The 14,617-nt window shown below is 42.1% G+C and overlaps 1 pseudogene; it reads left to right on the top strand.

The window, feature by feature from the left end:
• The first annotated feature begins 10,528 nt into the window (after positions 1-10,528).
• The window catches only part of LOC133043710 (antigen WC1.1-like), a 53,911-nt pseudogene continuing 49,822 nt past the window's right edge, over positions 10,529-14,617 (top strand).

The following is a 14,617-nucleotide window of genomic DNA, read 5'->3' on the forward strand; positions in this document are numbered from 1 at the left end:
ATTATCATGCTGTACATCTTAAACTTACAAATATGTCAATTATATGTCTAAAGAACTGGAAAAAAAGAGTTCCTATTTTGTTTTAGGATGGGGAAATGTTATATTGCAAGGAGCAGAAGCTTCTGGGTATTGAGAGCCTGGGTATGGAGGTTTTACTGGGCTAGTCACGCTGCTTAAGAGGGTTGAGGACCCCATGGATTCGGATGGTGACTATTAACATATAGTTAATGATATTGTGTTGTATATTGGAAGTTGCTAAGAGAGTAGATCTCAGAAATTCTCATCACAAGAATAAAACTGCAACTATAGTGTGATGGATGTTAACCACACTGGTGCTAAATATTTTGTAACATATGCATTCAGTAATCCCCTCTTACCTGCAGTTTCCCTTTCTGGTGGTTCAGTTATGTGGTTCAGTTATCACCAGAAAATAGCAAATGGAAAATCCCATAAATAAATAAATTAATAAGTTGCAAACTATTCACTGTCCTGAGTAGGGTGATGAGATCTTGCACCTTCTTCCTTCCTCCAACCTGGTGTATGAATCAACCCTTTGTTCAGTGTATGCAGTTGTAGGTGCTACTCACCATTCATTGCTTAACAACCATCCTCAGTTACCAAACTGACTGTCTGGACATCTCTGTGCTTGTGTTTAAGTAACCCTTATGTTACTTAAGGGCTTCCCTGATAGGTCAGTTGGTAAAGAATCCACCTGCACTGCAGGAGATCCCGGTTTGATTCCTGGGTCAGGAAGATGTGCTGGAGAAGGGATAAGCCACCCACTCCAGTATTCTTGGGCTTCCCTTGTGGCTGAGCTGGAAAAGAATCTGTCTGCAAAAAAAAAAAAAAAGAATCTGCCTGCAATGAGGGAGACCTGAGCATCAGGAAATGGATTTGGTCCTAAGCCATGCAGGTTCCAGAAAGCTACAGGTTGGATTCCTCACCCTAGCCTCCTCCAAAACTCCTCACTTTCTTCCAGTGAAGCACTCTTAGGACAGAGCGAAGTTCTTCACAATTAATCTGTGTTCCAGGGATGAAAGCTCTCCATTTCTGTAACACACAGTTTATATTCTTCTTACTTCTCACTTGACACTTTTCCTACCATCCTCTAAATAATTTTGAGCTTTTGGTATTGATGAGGTTTTGTACAGGTGCTTCATTGGTTGTGTTGTTTACCCAGGCTGCAGCCCATCGTCCTATGGTGGGAGGAGGCAGATTCAGTTTTAGCTGCAGTCTGTCCATATTAACCATACCATTCATGCATCTGCCTTCCTTCTACTTGAGCAATACCACTTTCTTTAAAACATGTATTTTGTGTGATGCGAGGATTTCCATGGGCTTTCTCTTCCACTCTCTCTTATGGGAAAAATTCCTACAGGAATCACTCTGGTAAATTCATATAAAAATTCCTATAGGAATCACTCTGCTAAATTCATATAAAAATTCATTAAAAGATTCCTATAGGAATTATTCTGGTAAATTAGTATAAAAGATGATTCTGCATTTCTAGTTGGATTCTATAATCCACTCTCTTCTGGGTTTCAATATCTTGATTCTTTCTTTGTCCTTGTAGCTCTTTGTCTCTGCAAAGTGATATTTAGCACCCATAATTCTTTGTGCTAAATCTCCCTGACTGTCTCCCCCAAACCCCACAAATACCTTTCTGCTAAGAGTATGGATGGCATGGTGGCATATTCTTGGTATTTTTACTGAATGCTTTGGTAAGCTAAGTTGGTTTCTTGTTACTATATATAAATATTACAGTTTACCAAATTTTGGAAAAGTCCATATAGAAAAGCCTTACCAGCCACTCTGTTTTCTAAAATTTGGAAAGTCATACAAATCCATAGCCAAAAAGAACTCAAACTGGACTTTCCTGGTGGTACAGAGGATTAGAATTTGCCTGCCAATGCAGGTGACACAGGTTTGATCCCTGGTCTGGGGAGATTCCACATGCCGTGGATAACTGAGCCTGAATGCCACAACTACTGAAGCCTGGGTGACCTAGGGCCTCTGCTCTGCAAAGAGAAGCCACTGTAATGAGAAGCCTGTGTACCAGAATGAAGAGCTCACTGCAACTACAGAAAGTAATCACGTAGCAACAAAGACCCAGCACAACCCAAAATAAATAAATTATGAAAAAGGGGGCATGAGACTTCAAAACAAGTATCATTTTAAAAAGAAAGAACCCAAACTTCCTGTATTTGATTATGAACATCTGTGAAATCCAGAGGATAGAGCCAATCAATCAATCAATTAACTAATTAATTATTAACTTCTCTATAAGTTTGCCTGTCTCTGCAGTCTTACTTGGATGGATGCCTCAAAGCCCCTGTTTCCTGGCCCTCTCTCATACTTTCTTTTCGTCTGTTCTCACAGTTAAAGCTACATCCTGCTACATGACCTGAGTTAATGTAGTGACGTGTGTGTATGTGCATTTAACTTCATCCTTAATGATTAATTACCTTCTGCTTTGGGAAAGCAGCAATAAGTTACAGATCAGGGAGGTCCAGACTTCTTGGGCCACTGAGTCTCCTGGGACAATCCTAGCAATCTGTTAGGACTAATCCTGTCTCTGTAGCCTGACCCTCCTGCTCCTCCTCTGACCGGTTGTGCAGAGCAGTTGAGCTGTCTGGGTTCTACGGCATCCTTCGAGATCAGATCCAGAGGGCTCTCCTCTCGTAAAGTGAAAGACTAATGAAGCTGTTTTCATTTTTAAGCAAAAGAACTCTTCCTGCTCATCTTCTTCCTGATGTCATATAGACGAGGCCGCAGTACTTTTTTAATTGCAGGTTTTCTTCCTGTGATGTTCCTGTGTGGTTTTTACTTGAAAAGCAGCCAAATGATAAATCACATATAAATATCCTGTCTCCTCTATCAGATCTGATAAGACTTAATAAGAAGCCACATGGCCGCCACCTTCTGGTATGTTGTGGTTTGTCTTGTATATCTTTCGAGCCTGCGATTTGCAGAATTGGTTGTTATGTTAGCAACAAGCTGCTTGTTTTTGAAAATTAAATTTGCCTTATTAATTGCTGAAATCCTACGTTTTTTAAAAAAAATAATTATTTACTTATTTTTATTTTGGACTGTGCTGGGTCTTTATTGTTGCACAGGCTTTTCTCTAGTTGCAGCGAGCAGGGCTACTCTCACGGGCTTCTTATTGCAGCGGCTTCTCTTGTTGCAGAGCTCGGGCTGTAGCACTTGTGGGCTTCAGTAGTTGCAGCTCGTGGGCTCAGCAGATACTGCTCACAGGCTCTAGAGCACAGGCTTAGTTGCTCCAAGGCATGTGGGATCTTTCGATCAGGGATAGAGCCTGTGTCTCCTGCATTGGAGGGTGGATTCTTTACCACTGAGCCACCAGAGAAGCCCCTGAAATCTTATATGTTTAAAGTGAAAATAGCAATAACCTAAGTAATGTCCTAAAAATATTCCTTCTTATTTAAGGTAATTTCTTTTCAATGTCTAGCACAGTGCCATTCAGTCATTCAATAGACATTAGTTGTGGTGGTGGTGGTTTAGTCACTAAGTTGTGTCCAACTCTTGTGATCCCGTAGACTGTAGCCTGTCAGGCTCCTCTGTCCATGGGATTCTACAGGCAAGAATATTGGAGTGGGTTGCCATTTCCTTCTCCAGGGGATCTTCCCAATCCAGGAATTGAACCTGGGTCTCCTGCATTGCAGGCAGATGATTTACTAACTGAGCTGTGAGGGAAGCCCCCCTGACATTAGTTGAGCATCTATTAAATTATAGAAGAGCCGGTCTCTTTGAAATCTGGTTTGGGAGATTAAATGGCACATAACAAAATGAGCTAAAAATTTTTGGGGCAGGAAAGAGAGACACTAGAGAGTCATACTCAGACTTCTCATGCCTCCACTTACAAGTGACACAGTTGACACCACCCATGATTCATTGGCCAGAATGAATCATCGAGGACTAGAAAAATAACTATTTGATGAGTATTACTATCTATGCCGCATCCTTCAGTACAACTCTTGATAGCAGTGCTGCCAGTGTTTTCTCGCCTTGGAGAAGCTTGAACGTGATTTGACCCTCCCTGAGTAGGATTTGAAGGCATTTTCTATGTGATTCTTTTGGCTGGAGTGTCTCTGACTCCTTCAGTAATAATTATCTCTCTCATTCTAGGTTCACACTCCCTGCTGAAATTGATTTTTCAGCAGACATCTTCACTGTTTATCCTTCCAAGATGGTGTCTGGGACAAAGGGGTTTTCTTACTCTCCAGTGGCAGTGGGGAAGGGTCCTTGGTCTGCGTGCTCTCCACTTAGAATCTGCTTGTCTTTGATTTAGTAGCTTTGGTCTGGTCTGTCTCTGGGCATCTGATGCTGGACCTGTGGAGAAATGAATGAGGCCAATTCAGGGCCAAGCTCTTTGTTAGATGTTGCTGATCATAGGCTGCAAAGGGCTGAACAAGGATAATGGGCTGGACCTCAGCCAGCTCATGACCTTCCTCTTTCCTTCATGCCCTTGTGATGAAGTGGTCTTTGGTGAAGGAGCCTTTACTAATCCTGGTACCATCCATGCAAGGAACATAGATGGTGAGGTGGGTCTCCAATAGTTTGGTATAATATCTCAATTAATTATTTCCTTTTAAAGTTATATAAATCATTTTTAAGTCAAAACTATTTTGTAATTTAGTCACTGATTGGTCTTGAGGGAATGTTGTTCATGCAAGGATGCTTAATAACTTCCCCAGGAAAGAGATCAACTTAGCATCTTTTTTTTTTTTTTTTAAATAGAAAAAGCAGTTTATTGAAAGGTCCTAGAATACTATTGGGCTTCCTGCCTACCAATGCAGGAGACATAAGAGACACAGGTACAGTCCCTGTGTCAGGAAGATCTCCTGGAGGAGGGCATGGCAACCCACTCCAGTATCCTTTTTTTTTAAGTTTTTCATTTATTTTTATTAGTTGAAGGCTAATTACTTTAAAATATTGTAGTGGTTTTTGCCATACACTGATATGAATCAGCCATGGATTTACATGTGTTCCCCATCCCGATCCCCCATCCCGCCTCCCTCTCCACCTCATCCCTCTGGGTCTTCCCAGTGCAGCAGCCCTGAGCACTTGTCTCATGCATCCAACCTGGGCTGGTGATCTGTTTCACCCTTGATAATATACTTGTTTCAGTGCTATTCTCTCAGAACATCCCACCCTCACCTTCTCCCACAGAGTCCAAAAGTCTGTTCTGTACATCTGTGTCTCTTTTTCTGTTTTGCATATAGGGTTATCATTACCATTTTTGTAAATTCCATATATATGTGTTAGTATACTGTATTGATGTTTATCTTTCTGACTTACTTCACCCTGTATAATGGGCTCCAGTTTCATCCATCTCATTAGAACTGATTCAAATGTATTCTTTTTAATGGCTGAGTAATATTCCATCGTGTATATGTACCATAGCGTTCTTATCCATTTGTCTGCTGATGGGCATCTAGGTTGCTTCCATGTCCTGGCAATTATAAACAGTGCTGTGATGAACATTGGGGTGCACGTGTCTCTTTCAGATCTAGTTTCCTCGGTGTGTATGCCCAGGTGTGGGATTGCTGGGTCATATGGCAGTTCTATTTCCAGTTTTTTAAGGAATCTCCACACTGTTCTCCATAGTGGCTGTACTAGTTTGCATTCCCACCAGAGATCAACTTAGCATCTTAAACTTCCATTTTCTAATGTGCAAACTGGGAATAATATTGCTACATTACAATGTTGTTGTAATATCCTGTACTGCCTTACAATCCACTAGGCCAGTTAAAGTTGCCCTAAGTCAAAGAACAGAATTCTCTCTGCTCTTTACTTCTGCACTTCTCAATATAGAAACTATTGAACGAAATGTTTTTTATAACAAAATTTTCTTCCTGTTACAGTCATGTGTGGTTTGGATTGAAAATGTGACAAATGGTAAATATTTCAACATCCTGCCCTCTTGGCCATATCTGATTAAGACAAGAACATGAGACTTCATGGTCTTCACTGTCAGTGAGCTCTGGTTTGTCAACTGTATCTTTGGATACACAGATACTTGCTGCATTTCTGCAGTTTTAGAACTGGCTGTCTCAGCACTGCTCTGAAAATGGAGCTGCCTTTGTTTCTGGTTATTGGACTTTACTGCATTCATTGCAGAAAGGTCAAAGTTGTAGTGAACTCATACCATAGCTCATACCATTTAATAGTATTGAAATGTCATTACAACAAATGATGCAAATTGCATTGTGCTGTTAAGCGCTTACAGCAAGTTGAATTATGTTTTCAAAACAATTCTTTTTGATAGGGAGGATTTGTGTAAACACCTCTCAGTACCATTCATTCATTTATTTAGCAGACATCATTTGGCATTTTAAATTATCTGGACATTGGGGATATGGGGTTGAATTAGACACAGAACTTTTACCAAGTATATTCCAGATTATAAAGCAAAATGAGCAAGTACACAACTTAATTCATGACAGTGCACAGATGGCAAGATAGTTTCATGAGCAGTAAAATTGGTGGCATGGGCTTCCGGGGTGGCTCAGTGGTAAAGAATCCACCTGTGATACTGGGAAACGTGGGTTCGATCCCTGGATCTGGAAGATCCCCTGGAGGAGGAAATGGCCACCCACTCCAGTATTCTTGCCTGGAGAATCCCATGGACAGAGGAGTCTGGTGGGCTGCAGTCCATGGGGTTGCAAAGTGACTGAGTGACTAGTGCTTTCACTTTCACTTTTCTGTCTGGGGCAGTTCCTTTAAATTATATTTTGTATCTTCTTTAGATATGGTTTATAAAACAGTTGTGCTCAGAATCCTACCAAATCAAACCCTCAATATACAAAGGGGAAAAATGTGAAGTTTAGAAATGCTTCGTCTTTCTAAATTATGTATTTTCTTCTTGGGTCTCCAAAATCATATTTTGGAGGGCTTGAGTTGAATGATGACTCCTACTTTCTCTTTATTTCCTGTAACAACAATCTCTTTCTCTCCCTGAAACATCATTTGGTGACTAGCTGAAATGTAATAAAAGGAAAGGGATTTAGCACATTTTAAAAGCCCCTTATATATACATATTGTGTCTCTGTATCTACGTATCAATATATTCATCTATCACAATCAATACATCCTTAAATCTACCCAATCTATTTCTTTAGTATCTATCTATATTTCTATTGTAACTTATTTATTTATAGTTCAAACAATGAAATTCTGATGTCTTCATCAACAGACCATTCTAAGATATTTAAATATGAAAATAATATTGCGATCATTTAAAAAATACCAAGCCCTTAAGTTTTACTTGACCCTACCTTCCAGGAATTTGTCATTCCCAGCTCTGCCGCCTTGTGGTAATCCTGTAAACTGCATGCTTACAAAGTGGAACCTGATAGCGATTGATATTACCTGAGCAAGGTAATGCTCACAATCCTTCAAGCTAGGCTTCAACAATACATGAACTGAGACCTTCCAAATGTACAAGCTGGATTTAGAAAAGGCAGAGGAACCAGAGATCAAATTGCCAACACCCAATGGATCATAGAAAAAGCAAGGGAATTTTAAAAAGTCTACTTCTGCTCCATTGACAATGCTAAAACCTTTGTGTGAATCATAACAAACTGTGGAAAATTTTTAAAGAGAGATGAGAATACCAGACCACCTTACTTGTCTCCTGAGAAACTTGTATGTAGGACAAGAAGCAACAGGTAGAATCAGACATGGAACAATGGACTGGTTCCAAATTGGGAAAGGAGTACATTAAGGTTATATATTGTTACCCTGCTTATTTAATGTATATACAAATTACATCATGAGATATGCCAGGCTGGATGAATCACAAGCTGGAATCAAGACTGCTGGGAGAAATACCAACAACCTCAGATATGCAGAAGATACCATTCTAAAGGTAGAAAGTGAAAAGGAACTAAAGAGCTCCTTGATGAAAGTGAAGGAGGAGAGTGAAAAAGCTGGCTTAAAACTCAGCATTCAAAAAGCTAAGATCATGGCATCTGGTCTCATCACTTAATGGAAAATATATGGCAAAAAAGTGGAAACAGTGACAGATTTTATTTTTTTGGGCTCCAAAATCACTGTGGATGGTGACTGCAGCCATAAAATTTTAAAAGATGCTTGCTTCTTTGAAGAAAAGCTATGACAAACCTAGACAGTGTATTAAAAAGCAGAGATATCATTTTGCTGACAAAGGTCTGTATAGTCAAAGCTATAGTTTCTCCAATAGTCATGTACAGATGTGAGAGTTGGACTGTAAAGAAGGCTGAGCTTTGAAGAATCAATGCTTTTGAATTGTGCTGGAGAAGACTCTTAAGAGTCCCTTGGACAGCAAGGTAATCAAGCTAGTCAATCCAAAAGGAAATCAACCCTGAATATTCATTGAAAGGACTGATGCTGAAGCTGAAGCTCCAATACTTTGGCACCTGATGTGAAGAGCAGACACACTGAGGAAGATCCTGATGCTGGGAAGGACTGAGGGCAGGAGGAGAAGAGGGTGGTAGAGGATGAGATGGTTGGATAGCATCCTTGATTCAATGGGCGTGAATTTGAGCAAACTCTGGGAGATAGTGAAGGACAGGGAAACCTGTGTGCTGTAGTTCATGGGGTTGCAAAGAGTCGGACATGACTTAGCTACTGATCAATATCCATGTAAGAAGCTGAAACCTTCATGTGTTGGACAGGTGCACTGATTTAGTGAGTGGACTATGATTTGACCTTGGACTTCTGTTGTAAAAGTTAATTTTTAAGTATTCGGAACTCAGAAGGCTAGAGCCCACCAAGGACTACATACAGAACTATGTAGAGACTATACAGAATGTCTACTTGAGTGGAGGGCCAACAGTGAGCCCTGGAAAATGCCAGGGGTAGAGACTGAAAGGAGCCATCGGCACAGATATCTCCTCTGCCTGGAAAACTCCAACCCTGCCACTCCTGGGAGAGACAGTAACCCGGACCTGGAGTGGACTGAAAGAGAGAGGTTTATTTTTTCTTTTTCCTTTTTCAAGAAGGTTGAGTGATTCATAAGAGAACAGATAGACTTCCAGGTGCTATACGGCAATATGGTAAAAAATGTAATATTTCTGAAAAATAATGAATTCCTATTCTGCAAATATAGTAATTCCTGTTCTGAGTATCAGTTACAAGTAAATAGTCTGAAATGTGGACAAAAGTTATGTTAAATGATTTTTATGGTAACAGGGCGTGCAGCTAAGTCACTTCATTTGTGTCTGATTCTATGAACCATAGCCCACCAGGCTTCTGTCCATGGGATTCTCTAGGCAAGAATACTGGAGTGGAAATCCATGCCTTCCGCCAGGGAATCTTCCTGACCCAGGGATTGAACCCATGTCTCTTGGGCCTCCTGCATTGGTTGGTGAGTTCTTTACCATTAGACTAATTACATAAAAATGAAGATATGGAATTTTCCTTTCCATCTTCCTTCATATGCTTATTCATTTCTTCCCTTTCCTCTCTGATAATGATTGATAAATTATTACCATTAATGAAGCTAACTATTAATACAGTAAATCCCTTACATGTGAGCCTTCAAATTGTGAGCTTTCAAAGACGTGGGCATGCGTTCCCATGTCCAAACACGTGAGGCAGTTCACCTGTCTGCTGTCCATTGTCAGGCGCGTGCATCCTCTCCAAGTGGTTGGGCTTTGTGTCCTTTATTGTACCTCTGTAGAGCACAGGCTTCCCTGGTGGTTAACTGTAAAGAGTCTGCCTGACAATCTAGGAGAAGAAGTTACCATCCTTGGGTCAGGAAGATCCCCTGAAGGGGGAAATGGGACCCACTCCAGTATTCTTGCCTGGAGAATCCCATGGACCAAGGAGCCTGGAGGGCTAAAGTCCACGGAGTTGGACATGACTGAGCATACATGTACATGATCCAGGACCCAGTCTCCAGGTCATTTTGAGAAGGAGGGAAAGACCAACAATTTCATGCCCCCACCTTGATGATTCCCATGTCACCCTCTCCACACTCACCTGTGAATTCCCATGCTTTTTTTTTTCCTGCTGGCCTGATAATTATTCTTGAGTTTCAAGCCTTCTTGGAGTTTTCTGCTTCCACCCAGAGCTCAGTCCCAGGGAATATCAGTGCTTGATTTCACCAGAGATAGACTACACAGGCCAACCAATCCCACATCTTGACCCTACCAGATCTCATAGTTAGTGGGGATCGGCCAGGATGATCAGGGGAGAGAGAATCACTCATGCTTTTCGATGCTACTTTTCTACTCCACCCCGATCATGGCACCTGGCTCTCAGGGACCACGGAAGCAAGAGGTCAAAGACCGTGTTGCTCATATAAGGAGATGTTGAAGATTCAGAAACTCATTGGTGTCTGAGCTTCAGAAAGTGGCAGATGCAGCCTCCAATAGTGCCTGAAATGGTGAAAGGTGTTGCTACTGGCTCTCAGGAGGGAGGATGTAGGGGACGGTCTATATAGACCCCGGTCGGCACCCTGATGCCTCCTCACAGACTGATCCTGCAGCTGGGACTGTGACCTTGAGGACGTGGGGTCAAGATGGCTCGGAGCCAACACCTCTCCCTCCAGGGACTCTGTGTCCTCCTCCTCGGCACCGTGGTGGGTGGTCAAGGTAAGGGCTGCCCCTCTGCCCTGGGTCCACAGCAGGGAGTGGATGCCTTGGTGAATGGAAAGGTGTCTGGAGATCTGGAGCCGAGCCTCAGTGTTTTTGACCAAAAAGGAGCCACGCTGACTGTGAATACTGGTCCCTCTCCTGTGGGGGGTCCACTGGTCATAGCAGCAGATTATACAGAGCAGTGAGGTTTGGTCTGGACCGAGCTGGGTCAGCCTGAGTCCCTCCACTGTCTCCCTTGTTCTCAGGGAGCTTCTAGGAGTCCCAGTGGCTCCCAGTGTGTGGAAGTTCCAGTGATTGAGCTCAGCTGGGACTCTGGGCTGTTCCCACACGCTCCATGTGCCTGGTGTGTGAGCACTGCCCTTGGGTCCCCGTGTTTCCAGTGTCTATGCTCCTGTAGGCTCTGTGCTTGTGTGTGTGTGTGAGAGAGAGAGAGTATGTGTGGGAGGGTGAGTAAGGAGTGTGTGTGTGTGTGTGTGTGTGTGTGTGTGCGCGCGTTTAAGGGGGGTGGAGCCTGTCTGTGTGAGAGGAACTGGGCTGCTGAGCAGGGACTGAGTCCATTGGCCTGTGAAGCACACAGGGTCCCACAGGGCTGGGTGTCATGGCCGCTGCATGTAACCAGATCAGAGACAATCGCCCACCTGCCTGCCTCTCTCTGGCTCCTCTCCCCCATCCCCCAGCTCCCCTCTGCTTGTTGCCATGTCTGCCCAGCACTGGGCTCTGTGAGAGGCTCTGCCTGCTGGCCTCACCTGTTCCCATCAGGTGTCCATTGTGGAGCAGAGGAGCCTGCAGCCAGGAGAGGGGACCTCTTGTCTGTAGAGATCAGAATGTGCAGCCCCAGGTGTATAAGTTCCCGAGTCCCTGCCCTGGTCCCTGTGACATTTCCTGATGTGCTGGGGGCCTGGGCTGGTCCTTTCCCCCTCCGAGAATCTGCCGTGACTCTGTAGGGAGCTCTTTCTGTCTGGTGCCTTCTCCTATTCCTCCCTGGAGCTGGTTTCCCCTGAGTGAGAGGATGGTGGGGGTCAGGGATGGGGGCTGTGGAGAATCTGGTCTCCAGCCTGGAGGAGGTGGCTCTCTCAGATGTGGGTGCTGGTCCGCTGAGACTCAGTGCAGCCCTGTCTCATCTTAGAGCTCACTGTTGTCCCCCAGACCTCAGCCTCCAGTCCACAGCTCTCTTCAGGAAGCCCCCTCTCTTCTTGTATCTGCTCCTTGAGTGCTGAGCAGATGCTCAACAGTCTCCTTCTGTGGGCCTCTGGTGGGCAGAGGTGGGTTTTAGTTCCATGAGGAGGAAGATAATGGATGTTCTGATACAAGCTCCCTGCCCTTACTAGGCAAACTGTAGACGATTTCCTCAGTAGCTTTTTAAGAAGCAACAGTGTTTCACCAAAGCAAGCACTCTTTTCATTTTCTTCGAAACAGCACCATTTAGAGTTATCCTACTAAAATTTTAGTCTTCTACTTCATACAACATTGGACTTGCTCCCTTTAATATGATAGTCTTGGCTTTTCTGAGCAGCTGATGATTTCTGAGCTGGGCACACATTATAGGAGTCTTCAGCCTTGAAATTCATGTTGGATGTAGGCATAAAATTATCCTGCAGATGCAATTTATGCCATTAGACACAAAAGTTTAGACCCTCAGTAGTAAATAATTTAGTATTAATATATTTTATTTTGTAACCTGTTTCTACAATCAGTAATATATTTTGGACATTTTTCTATATCATTATCTATTCTTTTACACACTAAAATTTTTATTGTAGAATTAAAAAATACAGGATATCATAGAAATACTATTGAAATTTTTAATTGCCTCCAGTTAATTCATTATATGACTGAAATGCAGTATACTCACCTAACCATCTCTATTGGAAATTTAGTTGTTTTCAGTGTTTTTGCCATTATGAAAAAAGTTGCTCTGTACTTCTTTACATTTAAGTAAGGACCACCCATAATTGTTTCTCTTAATCATATACTAAAAGTGGAGTTTTGATTTACATTTCTCTAGTAATGAGCGATGTTGAGCATCTTTTCACATGTTTATTAGCCATCTATATGTCTTCTTTGGAGAAATGTCTCTTTAAGTCTTCTGCCCACTTTTTGATTCTGTTCTTTTTCTGGTATTGTACTTCATGAACTGCTTGTATATTTTGGGGATTAGTGCTTTGTCAGTTGTTTCATTTGCTATTATTTTCTCCCATTTTGAAGGTTGTCTTTTCACCTTGCTTATATTAATAGTTTCCTTCATTGTGCAAAAGCTTTTAAGTTTAATTATGCCCCATTTGCTTATTTTTATTTCCATTACTCTAGGAGGTGTGTCATAGAGGATCTTTCTGTGGTTTATGTCAAAGGGTGCTCTGCCTATGTTTTCCTCTAAGAGTTTTATAGTTTCTGGCCTTGCATTTAGGTCTTTAATCCATTTTGTGTTTATTTTGTGTATGGTGTTAAGAAGTATTCTAATTTCAGATTTCCCAGCAGCGCTTATTGAAGGGACTGTCTTTCTCCATTGTATATTTTTGCCTCCTTTCTCAAAGATATGGTACCCATAGATGCGTGGATTTATCTCCAGGCTTTCTATCTTGTTCCATTGGTCTACAATGAGGTATCATCTCACATTGGTCAGAATGGCAGTCATCAAAAAGTCCACAAATAATAAATGCTGGAGAGGGTGTGGAGAAAAGGGAGCCCTCTTGGACTATTGGTGGGAATGCAAATGGATACAGCCACTGTGGAGAACGGTGTGGAGATGCCATAAGATACTAGGAATAAAACTACCATCTGATCCAGCAATCCCACTACTGGGAAAGTACTCTGAGAAAACCATAATTGAAAAAAACACATGTACCCCAGTGTTCATTGCAACCCTATTTACAATAGCTAGGACATGGAAGCAACCTAGATATCCATTAACAGATAAATGGGTAAAGAAGTTGTGATACGTATACACAATGGAATATTCCACAGCTATAAAAAGTATGTACTTAAGTCAGTTCTAATGAGGTAGAAGAACATAGAGCTTTCTATACGAAGTGAGGTAAGTCAGAAAGAAAAAGACAAATATTATATATTAATGCATATATATATGGAATCTAGAAATATGGTATTGATGAACTTATCTACAGGGCAGCAGTGGAGATGCAGACATAGAGAACAGATTTATGGTCACAGTGGTGGAGAGAGAAGGTGGGATGATTTGAGAGAATAACATTGAAATATATACCTTACCATATGTAAAGTAGGTAGCCAATGGGAATTTTCTGTATGACACAGGGAACCCAAAGCCGGTGCACTGTGACAGCCTAGAGGGGTGGGGTGGGGAGGGAGGTGGGAGGAAGGTTTAAGAGGGAAGGGATACATGTGTACTTATGGCTGATTCATGTTGATGTATGGCAGAAGCCATTTCAATATTGTGATTGTTCAGTTGCTCAGTCCTGTCTGAGTCTTTGCAGTCGCATGGACTGCAGCATGCCAGGCTTCCCTGTCCTTCACTAACTCCCAGAGCTTGCTCAAACTCATGTCCACTGAGTTGGTGATGCGTCCTCTGTCATCCCCTTCTCTTTCTTCCTGCCTTCAATCTTTTCCAACATCAAGGTCTTTTCCAGTGAGTTGCTTCTTCACATCAGGTGGTCAAAGTATTGGAGTTTCAGCTTCAGCATCAGTCCTTCCAATGAATGCTCAGGACTGATTTCCTTTAGGATGGAGTGGTTGGATCTCCTTGAAGTTCAAGGGACTCTCAAGTGTCTTCTCCAACACCACAGTTCAAAAGCATCAATTCTTCAGTGCTCAGCTCTCTTTATAGTCCAACTCTCATATCCATGAAAATGTTAGTTTCCACATAACCTCACCAACTTTGTCTTCTTATGAAGTTTTGAAATCTTAGCCTGTTTTTATAGCAAAAACTTGTGTGTACTAACTAACTTAGTCCTTTATGTGTGAATTATTTTCTCATGACACTTGTTCTTTTTAACTTGCGATGTTTATCATATTTTCATGACTTATATGGAGGCTCTTTATAC

Source organism: Dama dama, chromosome 22 (genome assembly GCF_033118175.1).
Source record: "Dama dama isolate Ldn47 chromosome 22, ASM3311817v1, whole genome shotgun sequence".
Lineage (NCBI taxonomy): Eukaryota > Metazoa > Chordata > Mammalia > Artiodactyla > Cervidae > Dama > Dama dama.